Source organism: Gossypium arboreum, chromosome 11 (assembly GCF_025698485.1).
Source record: "Gossypium arboreum isolate Shixiya-1 chromosome 11, ASM2569848v2, whole genome shotgun sequence".
NCBI classification, from domain to species: Eukaryota; Viridiplantae; Streptophyta; class Magnoliopsida; order Malvales; family Malvaceae; genus Gossypium; species Gossypium arboreum.
Genome location: NC_069080.1, coordinates 70,941,832 through 70,955,485, shown reverse-complemented (window position 1 = coordinate 70,955,485; position 13,654 = coordinate 70,941,832). Strand labels below are relative to the sequence as shown.

Here is a 13,654-nt window from a genome sequence, read left to right as displayed (position 1 = left end):
CGAATCTATTTTCTCGACTTTTGTAGACCAAAATTAATGTTTTAAAACAAAACATTTTATAAGGTGATCCAATCACACCTAAAAAGATTAGTGGCGATTCCCGTTTTCGTTTTTCTTAAAGTCGATTCCCATTTTCCAAAACTCGATTTAAAAATGGTTTCGACAGCTTGGCGACTCCGTTGGGAACTAATAAGAGAGTCAAGCCGTGTAATTGATTATCTCTTGTCTTAATGTCGAAAATTAAAAATTTTAAAATTTAATCCTCTTTGCATTACATGTGTTTGTATTATTGCATGTGTTGCTATATTCTGATAGGCATTGCATTTGCATGACCATTGTGGTCACACTTTTAAGTGGGAGTGAGAATCTACGCCTTCGTGAGGTTTTCGCCTCCGTGTAGGATAGTGGATCACTTTCGGGATACATCTGTACCTATGGTTTCGTGAGATTTTCATCTCCGTGTAGCCATAGGGAAATGTATTCCCCTAAACTGAACTCGATTCAAATGAGCCTATAATAGGTGAGGATCAAGGAATCTGCTGGTTCGGGTACCTCAAACTTTAGAAACAAACCACATATAGAAAAATCGTAAGAGCTCAATATAGATAGAATTATACTTAGGTTATCTTTGTGTTTATTAATATCATATGATACTGACTATTTTCTTTCTTTTGTGCATGTCATTTTGCATTTAAAAGGTATCGATTCACGGTCAGTCTCTAAGTTAGAAAGTTTTATTATGGAGAACGGACTTCTTGATAGAATGAAGGGCAACGCTAACGTCCATAAATGGTCAAAGGAAACGCTAAAGGATACACATCAGAATTACGGGGTTACACTCGCATCAGCGTGGCGCAAAATAATCTCTAGTAGTTAAAGGAAATATGGGATCAATGGAGTAATGAAGCCAAGCTGTTGTTCTACAATAGCTAAGGGGACTTGCAGTATTTGCTTGACAGGAGGATAGATGAGCAATTCAAAGTGAGTGTGGGAGTATTGATGGACACTTCTACCATTATAGTATTTCTCTTTCATATGAAGACGGTTGCCATGTGGATGGTAAGGGTATTGGAAGGAAAGTGATTGATAGAGTGCATGAGACCTACAAAAATGAGTTGGATGGAAAGAATTTTACCTATGATTGTAAAAAGCTCGTTTACTATAGGACCGCTACCAAACAACAAGCTTGATTTTACTGTTGTACTTATCAGAAACAATGGAAATGCAAGCCCCGGTGGCCTGGATAGCTTAAGTAAGCGTGAAAGAAAGCTATTAAAGAAGACCGTATCATATAAAGACCTTTAGAGATTAGCTATGTTGTGAAGGTACCGAGGCAGGATGCTCTGCGTGGGTAGAAATCTGAAAGCTCTCAAGAAACATTGAGGATATAGGATATTATTTTAAGGTAGCACACTACAGAACGGGATACCTACCTGTTCGCTAATCTATCTCAAAATAATCAGAACAACTTCACAGGTTTTGGAGGAGGTGCCCTTAGCTGCACGGATTACCCCACAAGTGAGGTCGTAGCTCAAACTCATGAGGCAGCTGATTATTTACAGACATTGGTGGCACAGGCTGACATATTGAGCACCAATATGAGCTGCAATCTGATCATGGCCAAGTGTTTGTTTTGTTGTTAAAACTTTAGGCATTAGGACGAAAGCGTATTTGTAATCCATTTATATGTAAAGATATTCTTTTTCTAAATAAAGTTTTCTAAATGAGATTGAATTGAGATTGATACCTTTTGCATTCATTTGCATCTTATAGCATTTCATTGCATCATTTGCATTCAAAATTATAAGAAGACCCTAATTAGTTAAAGTTATTAAAAAGAGAAAGAAAAAGAGAGAGAGAGAGAAGAGGGTCACGACTGAGTGAAAAAGAAGTTGAATGGGAATTAATGACGTTCCCTTACATATCCCCGACTTTTGTGTCAAGAGGGATAGCTTACCCGGAGAATGGGGTGTTTAGAAATGAAAATCATCCCATAAATGTCATACATGAGGAAGGAACTGAACAAAGAAACCTTGAAGGCATTCGCCCTTACGAACCGGGAAGTTCTTTAAACAATTGGACTACAGAAAAACTTCCTGTAATCTTTAGGAATTTTACGGGGTAATATTCAGAACACTATTGTTGTTCTAAAGCCTAGGAGTAATGAGATTTCTTTTGAGAAGTGGGCTCATGTTCAGACATTTTTATTTTCAATAAAACATACTTTTATTATTTATCCGAGTAAATATTCTTTCATTCTGATTCTTTTGACCTTTGACATTCTTCATAAATTTTCATTTCATGTAAATAGTCATTCTTGAATTCATTTATTCCTTGTATATTGTTTTGTGTGCCTATCATAGATACCTAGATATCAATGACACGGGCAATGATACTACAGATTTAGAGTTCCTTTTGAGTGCGATGTGTGTTTAGAGGAATCTCAGTACTTTGAAGGTGACAGAAATTGTGACTTGTTTCTGAATTTTTTGAAAATGGGTTTTACCCCACGAAGTGGTGGTAGGAAATATAGCCTTAGAGGAAAGAAAGATTGCGAAATTGGAATTAGCTGAGGAGACAAAACAAGACCTTGTTGAGACTATTATGGGAGTTCAAAAATGTGGTCCAAAGACGCATGCAGGAGGATTTGCAATTGCCAGGATAAACATGAGGTTTTGAGGCACTGTTGGTCCACCATGGAAAGGGATCGCATTAGTTGTACAATGAATGCCAAATTTAAAGGAGTCAAGACTTATGGGGCATGTATGTTATGGGCCCGAGCTCGTCAAAAGTTTAAAGTTGACAATGACTCATCTTTGTGGACATCAACTACTCCATTAAGAGGGGGAGATAGCTTCATATGCCAATATTACAAAGTCAAAAGTCATCCATTTCCAAAAAAAAAAGATTATATATAACTGCACAATGCCAGAAGTTTGCAGTTTTTTCAAAGATAATGCGCCATACCACAGTACAACAAATGTTGCCAAAAGAAAAGAAAAAGGAGAAAAAAAACAAATTACAGAAGATGACCGAGACTGGTAAAAATTGGCATAAGAAACTACAGTCTACTCTCTATGCTTACACTGGGGCAAACACCTTCAATTCCAATTGTTTCAAAGGTCCAACCATCATCCTTAGAATGGGTGCATTGTTTGGCTTTCTTGAGCAGTCTGATGTGCTGTCAATAGCTGCGATGGTTAGCTCCAGGTGGTGGCCATTGATTTGTAGCTATGGGGCATCAGGTCGTACACAGTCTCTGAAGCTTAAAATGATAGATTCTTTCTTCAAAACTAGTTTCTAACAAAGTGGATGACAGCATCATGAAGGAAGCTCTCTTAGACTTCTATACAAGTTCAGGGAAGAGGAAACCTGATCAAATCATTATTTTCAAGGATGGGGTTAGCGAGTCTCAATTCAATCAAGTTTTGATCAAGTTATTGAGGCTTGCAAGTTCCTTGACGAGAAGTGGAACCCTAAAGATTGTGGTTATTGTTGTACGAAAAAGTATCATACCAAGTTTTTTCAGCAGGGATCTCCTGACAATGTGCTACATGGTACTGTCATTGACAACAAAGTATGCCATCCAAAGAACAATGATTTTTACCTTGGTACCCATGCTGGAATGATTGGAATCACGAGGCAGACCCACTATCATGTTCTCTTAGACCAGGCTGGGTTTTCGACTGATGATCTACAAGAGTTTGTTCATTCTTTATCCTATATGTATCACCACAGCCATATCTTTTATGGCTCCTATTTGCTACGCTCATTTGGCAGCTTCACAGTTGGGGGCAATTTATGAAGATTAGGGATGCTTCAGAAACATCATCGAGTCATGGTGGGATGTATGCTCCGGGAGTAATCTCTATACCTCAACTTTCCAGGTTGAAGGATAAAGTCAGCAACTTCATTCTTGTCTGCTGAGAATAATTGAACCATCTTTTTGTAGGGTTTGACAAACAACAGCCAGGACTGGGTTTATGAATCAATATTTTTCCTCTAAGCTTTGATGGAGTCAAGAATTGAATACCTCTAGTAAACTTAACTTGAAAGTTTTCATCCTAAGCAAATGTACCAAGAATGGATGACACAGACTTATGACAAAGAAGGTTCATCCAAAAGAATTTCATAAAGGAAACTTTTTACTGAAAGGGATCCTTCCCATGGAAAAGGATGCCGAATTGGGAAGGGCTATATGTTGTGAAGAGGGCTTTCTCTAGAGGTGCACTAGTTTTGACAAGAAATGGATAGGAAGAATTTATCTGATCCAGTGAATTCGGACTCGGTCAATGAGTACTTTGTTTGAAGGAGAAGGGAAGCCAAGGTGAAAACCCGCAAAGGGCACTTTGGGACTTCTATTTCAAAAAAAAAATGGGGAGGCCAAGGTGAAAACCCGTAAAGGGCGCCTTGAGACCAAAGGGGTTTTGAGTTGAAAACCCGAAAGGGCAGCTCAAATTTGGAAAGTCATGCAGTGACCTTGCTATACCGGATTCGACGAGAAGTGAAGTATGTTACATATCGAGGCATCAACGAATTACTTTGGATCTTTTAAACACATGTTGAACTCAAGAAAGTCTTCATGGAGCTAGTGTATAGACGCTCAAGCGGCAATTTATGGGGCATCTAATTTCTGTCCTATTTACTATCTTTGGATTCTTTTTCTTCCCAAAGATATGTTATCACGTTAATCTTTTTGCATTCCTTCCAATAATTTGTCCAAATCTAATTATCCTCAGGATCAATTTATTTGTCTCCCATTATTCATAAAGCATGTTGCATTGAAATAATGATAGATGAACTAAAATATCTTCACAAACGAAGTTTTGCATATTACTCTGGAAATTTCTAGATAATACAAGAAACTGAAACAGGACAATTGTTTAAGGAATTCCCATATGTATGGGTTGGAGATACTCGAGAGATTTTCTTCTTCAGCCCAAAAAGTGGTTGGACGTTTTAAGCAATATTGATCTTAAGAAAGGATCATTTCATAAACATCTTCAGTGGGTCGTAACATTCGGGGAATGGTACGGTAAACCAAATTGATGGAGAAGATTCGAGGCATGCGAGCAGGGTATGATTGATATGTCGAGAAGAACGAGCTAGAAAGCTCGATAGATGAATGAGTGATGACGTCCGAAATAGGAGTTATTTTCATAAACATTTTGCATCATAATATGTCTAATTAGGAGTATTTGACTCATTTCGATCATGGTATCTTAATTATTTGGCATAAGCATAAATTCCAGGAAATCAATTCTACAGGTGGATTCCCCAGTGGACAATGTAGCAAGATTGATTGAAAATTACAAAATTTAGCACCTTAATCCCCTAAGCAGTAGGGTAACAGGTTAAATTTGCAAATCTTATCTCCCTAAGCAGTAGTGGAGCAGATCAAAGACTCGCCTTAATCCCTTAAGTAGTAGGGTAACAGGTTAAATTTGCAGATCTTATCTCCCTAAGCAGTAGTGGATCAGATCGAATACTCGCCTTAATCCCCTAAGCGGTAGGGTAACAGGTTAAATTTGCAGATCTTATCTCCCTAAGCAGTAGTGGAGCATATCGAAGACTCGCCTTAATCCCTTAAGCAGTAGGGTAACAGGTTCACAGATCTTATCTCCCTAAGCAGCAGTGGAGCAGATCGAAGATGCGCCTTAACCCCCTAAGCAGTAGGGTAACAGGTTAAAGTATAGCAGATCTGGCCTTCAAGTGTTTACGCTGAAGCAGATCCAAGATGATTTGGCATTCTTGTGTTTACAAAGAGCAAATCGAAGACATAGAAGATCTGACTTTTGGATGTTTTCACATCAAAGCAGATCCAAGATAACAGATCTGGCGTCTCCATATTCGACGGAGAGCAGATACATAGCAGATCTAACCTTCAGATGTTTTACTGAAGCAGATCCAAGATGATTTGGCATTCTTGTGTTTACAGGGAACAGATTGAAGACATAACAGATCTGACATTCTTGTGCTTATAGCGAAGTAGATCGAAGATTTCAGCATGGTATCCCTGTGTTTATAGGGAACAAGTTGAAGATAGTAGATTTGGCATCTCCATATTCGACGGGGAGCAGGTTAAAGACATAGCAGATCTGACCTCCATATGTTTACATCGAAGCAGATCCAAGAGGATTTGGCATCTTGGTATTGACAGGGAACAAATCGAAAAAGTTAATTTGGCGTCTCTGTGTTCGATGGAGAGCAGATCGAAGATATCAACATGGCAATCCTGAGTTTGCAAGGAGCAGATTGAGGACCATAAAGTCTGAAGCTAATGAGACCGGGTAAAAGGGGTCCTTTTATAGTCTTTGCTCTATTCTCGTTACACGACAATGAGCAAAGAGGGGCAGCTGTAATAGCCTATTTTTGCCCGGCCCATTTCAGTATTTAAAATAATAAACGCCCAAAAAATAAAAATAAAACAAAGTCCAAGTCCAGTACAAAATTACAAACATATAATTTGGCCCGATTGGAATGGCCCATTACTTGAAAAGATTTAAGGTCCATCTATAAGCTTGACTCATATGGAAATATAATCTTTAAGGATATGCAATCTTAGATATGATATGCAATCTTAGATATGATACAATCTTAGATATGATATGGAATCTTAGATATGATATGCAATCTTGAAGATATGATCTTGTAATCTTGGAGATTTTATTTGTAGATATCCTTTAATCTTAACCGTTGATGTAATTGATCTGTACCGTTGGATTTGGGGAGGCTCAACTATAAATAGAGGCCTTTCCCTTCATTGTAAATGACTTGAGTTTTGGGAAGCAATAAGAATTCTTGAGAGCATGCACTCAAATTTCTCTCCCTCTTGCGTTCTTACTCTCTGTGGTTTGTTCTTATTTTATTCTTCGTCTATCTTAGTTTTTCAACCTTTTTTTTTATTTTAATTTCTTCAATTTTCAAATATGTACATTTATTCCTATCTTTATACATTTGATTACGTATTTTATATATTATAATATTTAACCTTTTTATATAGTTTATTTTCAAATATATATTTTCTATGCATGTATATATATTATATTATCATTTCATGTATTTTGAACTATTGCATTATATTTTTATAATTTGTAAATGTTCTATTTATTCATTTTTTAGTGTATGTCATTTATCTTATTTGTGCATAGTTTCATTTTTTTATATGCTATGTTTAATTATTTCTTTTATGTGCTATTTTATGATATATATTGTTGTATAATTTTTGCATATATTGTGTTTTTCTTTTAGTTTACTCATGTTTTTATTTGTTTATTATCTTATATTTACCCTAGTATGATTTTTTTCATTAAACGTATGTTCATGTTATTTAGTTTTGTCTTAATGATATTATTTATGTTTGTATGGAAATGTTAGAATATTTTGTACATCTATGCTTCATGATGCATTAATATGTCATCCTAAAACGTCATTTAAAATAATATTGCAAGGTTTTTTAAAAATAAAATAAAAGGCAATGCTTGATGTTTGAAACTTGAGAAAGGTAGTGCCCTACCTTCTTGGGTTGCGACTTTTCTCGTTGAATTGAATAGTCAAGCACCCTTCTAAGTGATTTTAAGTTTTCAAAACTTAAAAAATTATTTCGAGATTTCAAAACATAGTGACCTAACTTACTGGATATGACGTTTTGTTGTTTCGAGATAGAAATTTTCGAAAGACGAGCTTAGTTTCGAAGGTTTTAAAATGTTGCGTCCTAACTTACTGGATGTGATGTTTTGACTCGTTTGAAATAAGTGAGCCTTAATTTTCAAAATTGAGACATTCTAATTAAAAGAGGTTTGCATATTAAAACTTTCAAATTTCCAACATTAAAGACACTTGATAATCAATTAGGTACCAATTTTTGGGCGTTACGAGGGTGCTAACCCTTCCTCGTACGTAACCGACTCCCGAATCCATTTTCTCGACTTTCGTAGACCAAAATTAATGTTTTAAAACAAAACATTTTATAAGGTGATCCAATCACACCAAAAAAGATTGGTGGTGACTCCCATTTTTGTTTTTCTTAAAGTCGATTCCCATTTTCCAAAACTCAATTTAAGAATGGTTTCGACACTAGTGACATTTCACTTGTATCCTAATCTATTCCCAAGGTTCAAACGAGATTTTCCTCAATCATAAATCTTTGCTGTCTTCCACGGAATGTTGGAACCGATACTCATTTCATATTTATCAAGTAGCTCACATAATTTGCATATTACTAAATAATAATCCACAAAGCATAATATTTCATGATAATAATCATCATATCATATAAATAACATTAAATTACTTAAAATGACAATTATGTTACAACATTTACACCTGAACTTACCTCGGTACAAAATGTTAGAAATCAAGCCTATTCCTCGTAAACTTTATTTTTCCCTCGATCACGACTCGAATCTTGTTTCTCTTGATCTAAAATAAAAAATTTAGCTTATTTAGTACTCACATTTATTAAAACAGTCCTTGACTCAAACTTTTACAAAATTACATTTTTGCCCCTAAACTTTTACATATTTATACTTTTTCCCCAAGGCTCAAAAATTAAACTTCATCCTATTTTCTTATGTTTTATGACATACTGATCATTTTTCCCTTCTATGGCAACATCAAATTCTCACTCTAACATGTACTTATGAACATTAGGTATTTTTACTGATTATATCGTTTTACTCGTTTTCACGTAAAATCGCTTAGCAAAAGTTGTTTAACACAATTTCAAGCTTTATATTCTATGATAAAACACCAAAATAAACACATTTCACCTATGGATATTTTTCCAAATATAAATCGTAGGTTAAATTATTGCTAGAATAAGCTTAATCAAGTTACCAGGACTCCAAAAACGTAAAGAACATTAAAAACAGGGTTAAAATGGACTTACAATCAAGCTTGGGAGCTTGAAAAACCCTAGATATGTCTTCCTCATGTGAAATTCAGCCGAGGGGTTGAAGATGGACAAAAATTGGCTTTTAATTTTGTTTTTAATTCATTTTAATAACTAAATGACCAAAGTGCCCTTAATTAAAAACTATGGTGTTTTATCTTCCTTTAGTTATTTTTTTCCAAACTAGTATAATGGTCTAATTACTATCCGAGGACCTCCACTTTAAAAACCCATTACTCACAAGTACTTAGTACCTTTGTGAACTAGAACACACATTTTACAACTTTTGCAATTTAGTCCTAAATATCAAATTGGACCCTCTATCAATAAAATTTCTAAATGAAATTTTCACACAATCATGAAATCATGTCATAGACCTTAAAATGATAATAAAATAATTATTTCTATCTCGGATTTGTGGTCCCAAAACCACTTTTTCGATTAGGCCCTAATTCGGGATATTACATGGGCAGAGACATAGGCGTGTGTCTCAATCGTGTATGACACACGGCTGTGTGTCCCCTTTAGCTTTTAAATGGTTGCAATTCAGGTTTTACATGGCCTAGCACACGACCTAGCAGATGGGCGTGTGAGGTTATTTCGAAGGGTACACGGCCTGGCACACGAGCGTGTGGCTTGGCCGTGCGACCCAAGTCAGTGAGTTACAAAGGCATGGACATGGGCTAGGACATGACTGTGTGTCCCTACATCGAATGGCTACACAACCGTGTGACCCCTGTACTGTAGTAAATTTTTGCTATCTCTGAAAATTTTTTTGAGTTTCTGATTTCGTCCTGACTTGTTTCTAACGTGTTTTTAGAGCCTCAAGGGCTTGTATAAAGGACAACATGTATGATTTGGATTAGTTTCAATATGATAATTGATACGATTTGAAATGTTTGAAATTCTTTTTCATTTGTTTTGAAAACTGAGGTAATGCTCCGTAATCCTATTCCGACTATGGATACGGGGTAGGGGTGTTACATACATGCTTAATGTAGTGGTGCATTAGCATGATAATTTGTGATATGAATGATTCAATGGTATAATGACTTGTGATTATGAATTGCATAATGAAATATGAGATATGATACATGAAGACCATTGATAATGCAAGTTTAAATACCCTTTGTCACTCCCGAAAAAGTCAAAGCTTAAACTGTAAAAGTGACTTTGGGGACTAAATTGTAAATCCTCCTAATAAGGTAGGCTCTAACACAAATAAGAGAAATTAGCAGATCAGATAATAAATGATTGGATTTCAACCTTTAGTTCTGTTACATTTGAACTAGAAATTTCTTAGTGGGAGATATGATAGTTATGGGTATGTACACTTGGCTATTGAATTGATATCGGTGAAGGAAGTGCGATAGTATTAAATCAAGGAGAGATGTTGTTCTCCGGGTTGTTCTTTCCTTTTTATGATATTCCTTCATCTTTTTTTTTGTGGTTTGTTCTAGAAGAAAGAAAGGTTTAGGAGCGTTATGCATGGAGGAAAGAAGCTAATGTTTGTGCCTAAGTAATCAAGAATTTATCAAATTGGTAAGCTTCCTAACCTGTCTGTGTTCAGAGATTCAAGAAAAGGGAAGAAAGTTAATGATTTTAGTTAATCCATCGATTCTATTCTATATAGGGTAAGGTTGTGGATAATCATTTAAAAATTATGGTTCTTATGATAATGAACTGTCTGCGTTGAATTTATGAAATGGTTGTTATGTTTTGTTGACTAAGGAGGCTCAAGTAGCAAGGGAAAAGCTAAGTAGATGGATTGGCATCTAGTTCCAAGTGAGTTCCAAAACGCAAGTCTTAAATATATGTTTACCTTTTCGATATCATGAGTTAAGTGTGTTAACTTTTTTTTTGCAAATTATGAATTATTCCACGATTGAATGACGATATATCGTGATGCATGTAGTGTGTATATATGAAATGCATAATCGGTTGTAAGTTTAAGCACGTTGAATAGATGAAATGTTTGGTGTACTGTGTGTCGTGCATGGATAGTAGTATTGCTTGACTACTTATGTATGGAATACATGTGTATGAATGACATGCAGAGTTATAGAGGATTGTTAAAGTGTGGTTCATATGGGAGGCAGAGAAGGAGAATATGACATGTTAAAAGTTTTTCCTCTAGTATAGCATGTGAATGCAAACTAAGATTGGTGAATGACCCCAACCGTGCGAGGGAACACTTCTGTGTTCAAATTAACAAGGCAGATTTACGGACGTTCAGGCAAACTATATAGGAAATGGATATTAATGATATTTAGCTTTGCGGAGGTTTGAGCGAACTGTACGGAGAAAGGTGTACACCAGTATATGAGAGCCCTTTATAGGACGTATAAAAGCCCTTTAAGGGTAGTAAAGGACTCTATGGACTCGAAGGCTTTAATTCGTATGAATGAGGTCAAGTCCATAGCCATGGCATGATCGAGGGAGGTCTACCAAACTCGCCTAGATGGCATAATCTAGTTGTAGTCTACGAGAAAATATGCATATGTGAATCCGTGAATATGTTTGTACCTCTATTCTGTAAAATGTTGGATTCGCTTTGATATGTCCGCCAAGAATGTGTTTGTCTACTTGTAATCCATTACTATGCGTGAATTTAAAGGTATGAGCTATATGTTCATAACAGTCACATTACGACATGATAGTTCATCAAGACTACCTTACAAGTGGGAGTCCGTCAAGACTATCTTACAAGTATGAGTCCGTCAATGTGATTTCGTAGATAGAGGATTTGCTCTTATGAATTCGCCTACATGTAATCTGTAGGCTACTACGTATGGGCTATCGTTAATGTGTGGCAGATGCAGGTTATGTTGGTCCTCCAGATTTGTTGTTAAAGCTTAGTCTCGAAGCTAGACATGGAATTCTATATTATGAATGGATGCAGAACTGTTCGAATATTGGAATCCATTTCTATATGAAGATATTTTCTTATAAATTTGTATCTAAATATATGAATCTATAAGTTAGTATCCGCATATGTTTTTGCGTTCCAAGAAGGGGCTATTCACCAAGATGGTCTATCTCTCAAGAGGAAGACACAAAAATTATCAATCAAAAGAGTGTCCGGAAGATTTAATCGTCATGCACTAATTTGCTTTAAAGGGGTTAGCAAAGGTATTTCACGTTTGTACAAATAGCGAGCCGGTAACATGATGTCAGTCCTAAGTATGTTTGGTTGTTTTGGATGTGCTTCACAGTAAGATATGGTATTTATGTGGACTTGCCTAGTATGCTCAGTTTGATTTAGTATGTCTTAATATTAATGTTTAATGAGTTTAATTATGCAAATTCGATGATGAGAATTTTAGTTGTGTATGTGTTTTAAAGTAGTATGTTTCAGCTAAGCAAGATAATAAGCAATGAAAAATGTCCTATATTTGCTTTGGTAAATCGCTTTAGAATGTGTTCAAATGTTAAGTATGGCCTTGGTTTTAGGGTAAATGTGCACCATGCATATATACATATTTATATTGATTAGGTTATATATAAATATTTGGTTTTGTATTGAATCTTTATCGAGGGCGTAACTAAAATACATAACATTGTGATGATGATATATATATTCGGCCATATGGTTCATTATGAATGTAATTGAGTTAATGTAAATTATGAAATTAATAGGTAAAGAGAAAGACATATGCATGATAGAAATTTTGGTGTTCATTTATGAATTAAGTTAAGACATGCGTATATGACGTTTGGTCTTGTTATATTAATTATGTTTTTATGTGCCTTGTATGTGAGTAAAGGTGTTCATATTTATGGGTGCTTTATACCTATGTATATGGCTATATGAATTTGCTAATTAAGTGTAAGTTGTGAATGTGTATAATTGATATATATTTATTAGCCGATTAGACCAAGAAATGAAGTGAGTTGACTTATAACCAAATACTTGCTTTTAATGGTATTAATATGTAAAACATAAGAGATTCATATAGATTACTATGCTAATGCCGCATATATGAAATTGTTGATGCATTATATTTTATATTGTTACATGTGAACGATATGACTATATATATACATATGATATGAAATGTTCAAATTTAAGAGTTGTATTAATATATGAAATAAATTTTGATTAACTTTCGAGACTTTTTATGTGAATAACTATATATATTATATGTAATTGTTTGAGATTATGTTTTATTCTGTAATGCTTTATGACCCTATTCCGGCGACGGATACAAGTTAGGGGTGTTACACTTACACTATTAAGCATGTAATACAATTTATCATTTAACAACATTACACTTGGTTATCTATCATTATCTACCATAAAACAATCAACATTCAACTAGCTTAAAATTACACAACATCATCTAACATTGAGATGCAAGGTACAGAAAGTCACATTGCTGCCTTTAATTTGATAGCTTAACTTGTCCAAACACCAGAGCCTCTTTTGTCCTGGTAGCTAAGCATAACAACCACTTATCAGTTTTCTTGAAGGAACTCAAACCTTAAAACCCAAAATCTATAATTTCATAGAAGTTCTGAGAGTTCTTACTCTTCTTTTTTCTTCAATCCATAAGTTCAGTGGGATAAGGAAACTTACCAGTTCCCTATCTATCTACTTCCAGATTCCAAATCATGCGACGACTGCAACATGCAAACCTTCCTTCAGTTACATCCTCTTTTTCTTTAGAACAACTGAAGAAGACGATACTTATAGAGAAAGATTTGGGAAACATAATTGAGAGGAATTCTATTTCCACACACACTTATATATATACTCCA

The 13,654-nt window shown here is 35.1% G+C and overlaps 1 pseudogene; it reads left to right on the top strand.

The window, feature by feature from the left end:
• The first annotated feature begins 3,077 nt into the window (after window positions 1-3,077).
• LOC128283706 (protein argonaute 4-like) lies at window positions 3,078-3,927 on the top strand (annotated as a pseudogene).
• Window positions 3,928-13,654: the final 9,727 nt, after the last annotated feature.